Raw genomic sequence first — 6,000 nt, forward strand, 5'->3', positions numbered from 1 at the left:
TGTCCATCTCTGTGATTATTTGTCTAAAACTCCTCTGAGAGCCACCATCAACATGTTGCCGTGAACACGTACGGTAGTGTGGAGACAGCGCGTGGGGTTTTGTTCTTCTTCGTGCATGTGTGTGTGTGTGTGTGTGTGTGTGTGTGTGTGTGTGTGTGTGTGTGTGTTTGACCATTTATATCTCCAACTACCTACCTACATCCTTTTGTCACAGTCATCTTTTCGCACAGATCTGTGGTTAAATGTATCTGTGATTCAAGAATGAAATATTCTAGTAACTCACAGTTTATGTTTGCTTTTCTTACCCAAAGCGAAGCTTCCATACATTATCAAGTCTAAATCCAGTTGACTTTACTGTGTATTTCCAATACTTTCTTCGTAAGAACCAGACCAGCCGAAATAAAGTCTGCAGAGTGTTGCTGGGTTACTTGCCCTCTAATCCAGTCAGCCAGTTAACCAATGAGGAAGAGGCTGGGGCCATAAATCAGGATCAACCCAGACTGTGCGAAAGACTCAGAGAAACAGAATTGAAACTGGGCTGACCTTTCTAGTCGACCTTTTTGTCCACATTTCATGCGTCCCACTGACTTTGTTTCTTCTTCGTTTTTCTTCATTATTCTTCGCCTTTTTTGGTTTGGTTTTCTTTTCTCTGTCCCTGTTTTTCACCTAAAACGTTAAGCGACCTTCATAATTTCTTGGACGGAATTTCATAGGAGAATCGTTACCATTTTCTATTGACATTGACAATGTACGTTGTATAATCTCTCAGTCAGGATTACTAAGAACTCCACATTCATAGATTGGGACACACACACACACACACACACACACACACACACACACACACACACACACACACACACACACACACACACGTGTGTGTATGTGTGTGTGTGTGTGTGTGTGTGTGTGTGTGTGTGTGTGTGTGTGTTTATGCATGTGCTTGCGTGTGTTTTACGTCTTTGGGTGCATAACCAAGCCATGGAAAAGATATCAAAGCAGAAATCAGTACAGACCTATCAATTTCTGTAATCATCAGGAGGTGGAATATTGTTTAATGTCTCTTCACACATATCAGCGATTGAAGACATTTTGTTAGATTATTAATGTGTACATTTGAGTATTGTCGTTTAGAAGGGGAGGGGAATGTGGGCGAATGGAGAGTTGGGGAAAACCGGGCAAATGAGGGAGGTTGGGGGAAATTTGAAAAAAAAAATCTGTATACAATTACTGTAATCTTCACAACTCATGTTCATGCCTTGTTGTTGTTGAGTTGTTTTTTGTTGTTTTTGTGTGTGTGTGTGTGTGTGTGTGTGTGTGTGTGTGTGTGTGTGTGTGTGTGTGCGTGCGCGTGTGTGTTTTTTGTTTTTTGTTTTTATTTTTTTGTCTTTTTTATGCTCAGTGCATAAAGTTGTTTGAGACAGCTGTGTGTAAATGCACTGTGCAGCAAATGTTAGTATAAGAACCTTGACTGACGGCAGAGACTAGCTCCCCAATACCTCAGCTGTCACCAGTTCCCCAAGACGACAGCAGACAGGCAGACGGTTCCTGCAGTGTGACAATAGTGCAGTCCTCCCCCTGTCCATGGCCAGACAGCCTGAAAGGGAACTCATCACCAGTCCAGCACCACGTCCCTTTGGGAGCTGGCTGGTCTGTGCGGCACCAATCTGATTCTGTGACTGTAATCAGTGATGTAGTTCTCTGTGTGGTCCACCCCCGTCAGTACATTCCTTGGCACTGATTTTGGAGGGTTCAAAGTTGGAGAGCACTAGGATGAGACAAGCAGAAGTCAGATCCAGTGGCTCTAAAAGAGCGGCTGTCCGCGATGGCAAGTATCCTCCAGTCGTGTCAGAAGTAGGCTACGTAGTTTCGTTTGAAATCGGGAGAGAGAGAGAGAGAGAGAGAGAGTGTGTGTGTGTGTCCTGGAGAATTTCCGCCTCGTTTCTTTTCCTGTTAGATCATATAAATGTTTTTATTGTGGGGGTCTGTTTTATATTATGCCAGGGACAACTCTTCTATTGGCGATGAACTCAGCATCCTCAATTGTGGAGGTTATGCAGTTTGTCCAGCAGGCCACTACTCCAAATGGAAAGTGCAGGGGGGCGAGATGGAATCCCACATCCACACGTAGCCTGGGAAAGTGCGCTGATGAATGCAATGACAGAACTGTTTCACTTACATGTATTCGCAAACTGTTTCACACTGACAGCGTTATCTAGTAATCACATCTCATTGATTGGTTTCCTTCATTCTGTTTTGTCGGTTGACTCTGCCAGTTTTAGTTAACTGGTTTAAAGGACCTGCAAATGGCGGCTCATTTCCTGCTGTCAATTAAATTACACGATGTTATGTGATTTTACATTTTAATGAGAGACGATGGATCGTGGAAGCTTGTCTAAACAATATACCAGTGAATAGTTTTAACTGCTGTCAGCAAAACGTATGCGAAGAAGAGGCGATGATTGGCATTGTTTAATCCAAGACTTGACAAACTTGTGATCATGCAAGCATGGTTTTCGCTTCCGATGTTTGTGATATTAGATTTAAGGAAGCGCTCGCGCGCTCTGTGTGTGTGTGTGTGTGTGTGTGTGTGTCCCGGTCTTTCTATCTCCTTTTATATCTTTTTTTTCTCTACATTGTGTATTCATATTCGCAAACAACCACCTTCAACAGACATACCGAAACGTAATTAGTTTGGGAAAGATTACATAACATAAAAAGAAATGATACAACTAGACAGCACGTTTTTACTGACTTTCTGGGATAGATAAAATGAGAAAACAACGTTAATTTATGAGATTTGCATGAGAGAGAACAGACAGACAGAAACACAGAGAGACAGAGACAGAGAGAGTCTGTACCAACTTTGTTGGATAGATAAGTGGCAAAACATCAACCGTTTGTCAGCTGTTCATGCAGTTTATCATTTACTTGTCGACAGGGCTGAAAGTTTTCAACCAGACTGTGAAGAAACCACCCAGAGCAAAAACAAAATAAAATGAAATAAATAGACTGTAATTAAAAAGAACAGGAAACAGTTTGAAAAACGTCAACTCGGGTAAAACAAAAATGACATAGAAAAAGGTAGACTTAGTTTTCGAATTTTCAAAACAAATCTACAGCAGTGTGCAGTGATATGTGGAAATGAGACATGAAGAATCAAAGCTTGATGTGAGTGGATTCTGTTGCTTGGCTGTAGAGATTTTAGACATGACGTCCCAGCTTGCAAACAGACTTTTCTTCGGCGATATCGGATGTGAAGCATTATACTGCGAACGTGGCGTTTGTTTCTCGTGCTTTGAAATGATCAGCTTTTACATTTTGAAACTTACTATCATATTCAAGGTTCACAGTCAGAGACCATTGGGTAACCTGCACAGTTTTATTTTGGGGGGCAAGGTGAAGGTATGCTGTGTTTTCGGCAAACAGCGGTGAATGCAGACTGTGTAATGAACACCACTAGTAACCAGAGGTGCTTTCTTGCATTTCTTTACAACGGAAATTCACAGCTATAATGCTTGGCTGAGACGTCCATTCTCAAACGCATTTTTCAAATTGTTCATGGGGCACATGTCTTTTCAACCAGAGGCCAGCAGTAAACCATACGCTGCCTTTATTTGTTAAATAACATCTCGATCTCTTAACATTTGATGACCATATATATCTACCTGATTTTATGAAGCGACCGTTAATTGTTTTTGATGTCTGTATATTCATGTCATAATCAACTGATGAGTCAAGAGCAGAAACAATTTTGAGAGAGCATACGACATTCCCTCAAAGAATAGAACAGTATCTAGTTTTTGCATTTGAAACAAATCTGGATCCAGTAAATATAGACATCCCTTTTATGTTGTACACACGCTACCCACTTTTGTTTTTCCATGGCAAAGCTATCACAAACACAGGGAAATCAAATACATAGCTGGCTCGACTGTTATTTCTAACCCAACACTTTAAATGGGCCACTACAATTGCGTAACAATTCAGACCACAAATTTCTGAATGACCTCAGTGAGCTCCACGCACGAAATTGTGTGTGTGTGTGTGTGTGTGTGTGTGTGTGTGTGTGTGATTTATGGAGAAACTGGTGTTTATCAAATTAGTGTGTTAGTGAAATGAGATTATTGATGTGTTATCGAACACAGAAAAATATTCTGGAAAAATACACTTGATATTACTTAATTTATATCGAAATTGTATTCATTCTTTAAAATGAATGACTAATATCACACAAAGTTTAATAGAAACAGTGTATGACTGTGTTTTGGGATGTTCAGTCTTCCTTACAGAGGGAATCTTTCTACAAATGTGTAACAGTGCTGTGAGAGATCATTTTCAAAATCTATGGAGACATTCTCTAGAGGCGATTTATAAATGTTTGTTCTATCGAAATTTCAAAACTGAATTTGGTAGAGAAAAACATAAATGTCAAATAACTGATAATTACATTATCAACATCAAATATCGAAGTAGTAATCTTAAGTTGGAAAGAGAAACAGGGAGATCGGGGGCATACCACGAACGAGTTACAGTGATGTCAGATTTGTAACATGTCTGTGATTAGGGATGAGTTCCTTTTTTATGAAATATCCCAGTTATGTTGAGTTGCGAAATAGGTATTTTCCTAAAAAAATGTTTGTCTTCAAAATCGAATTTTTGTGATATGTTAAAAAGAGACAAATAAGTCATTTTAGCTATAAGGAAGTTGATCAAATTTGCAAATGTTGTTTAGGTACACTTTCGTGTTAAAAGACATTTGTGTTTTCTCAACGTTTATCTGACATTGTTTTGTATTTAGAAATGTTTGTTCTGGGCATAAAATCATTATTTTGTAGTAATCCTCCATACTCCAATAGGGCGCTTGAAAATTGTGTGTGTGTGTGTGTGTGTGTGTGTGTGTGTGTGTGTGTGTGTGTGTGTGTTAGCCACACTATATGTTGCGCAAATTACAAAAAGGCTGATTTTTTTTTCGTTGTTCGCCAGTTGTCCCAGACAGCAGGGCGGAAGGCACTGACGGCCATGACCTGTACTGTGTGGACAGTGTGTGGAGAGAAACAACACGTGATGTGAAACAGGAGGTGATGTTGTTTTTGCGGACTCAGTGAACCGGATGATCTGGATGAATGACTCACCTCTGTTCGACGTGTGCAACAACTGCTTCCGTTGTGCGTTGAACAGGTACGTGCGTGTTACGGATATTAATGTTTGTGTGTCAGGTCGTCTGCCTCTCTCTCTCTCTCTCTCTCTCTCTCTCTCTCTCTGTGTGTGTGTGTGTGTGTGTGTGTGTGTGTGTGTGTGTGTGTCTTCTTCCCCGTCTCTGACCCTTTCCTGTTCCCTGTGTTTGTCTGTCTCATTGTTTTTGAAAGATTGCTGTCACGGACAAGGAGGGTTGTGTGTGTGTGTAAGCGCTGCCAGTTATGGTAGACTCACTCTCCTTGTAGCTCTCCCACGTGCTCCTTGTAGCTTAGGAAGTCAATGGAATGCACATGTTGCACTGGAAAGCATGACGTGCAGATTTCTGATTTCTGAGAAGTTCGTCTGGAATACCAGCACCATTAGTCAGTGGAGCAAGACATTTGGCCAGGTCTACAACAGTGTAGGGTCCTATAGAGAGGGACGCTCAGCCGGTATTTTGGCCGAAGTTCAGAACCCGTTGAGGTATTTAATCATTTATTTGCATTGGTAAAATTATCTTGCAATTTGTAGTATTTGTTGTACAACCGTCCGAAAATATACGTACCTGTATTGCTAGTTGGTTTTGCTTTTCACGTGTTGGTTACCTGAAATGTTACTGTCTGACGTTACATGTGTTTAAGTTTTTTCGTCGTAGATATATCCTAGTCTGGAACGTTACCAGTTTACTTGAAACTGACATGTGTTTTTTTGCTTGAGTGTTTCTTGTTCTCTAATTCGGTATTACTTGTTTGGGAGATTATTTTCAGTAGATTTGTAAATTATTTCGGGGAATAATTGTTAAATTGGAGTTAAACCTGAATA

The 6,000-nt window shown here is 40.5% G+C and overlaps 1 long non-coding RNA gene across 1 annotated transcript in view; it reads left to right on the plus strand.

The window, feature by feature from the left end:
- Positions 1 to 5,123, plus strand: part of LOC143282451 (uncharacterized) — a 219,084-nt gene extending 213,961 nt beyond the window's left edge. Inside the window, exon 4 of the long non-coding RNA XR_013055255.1 lies at positions 4,987 to 5,123. This is a non-coding gene — a long non-coding RNA (uncharacterized LOC143282451). The remainder of the gene's footprint in view (positions 1 to 4,986) is intronic.
- Positions 5,124 to 6,000: the final 877 nt, after the last annotated feature.

The sequence above is a fragment of the Babylonia areolata genome, chromosome 5 (genome assembly GCF_041734735.1).
Source record: "Babylonia areolata isolate BAREFJ2019XMU chromosome 5, ASM4173473v1, whole genome shotgun sequence".
NCBI classification, from domain to species: Eukaryota; Metazoa; Mollusca; class Gastropoda; order Neogastropoda; family Buccinidae; genus Babylonia; species Babylonia areolata.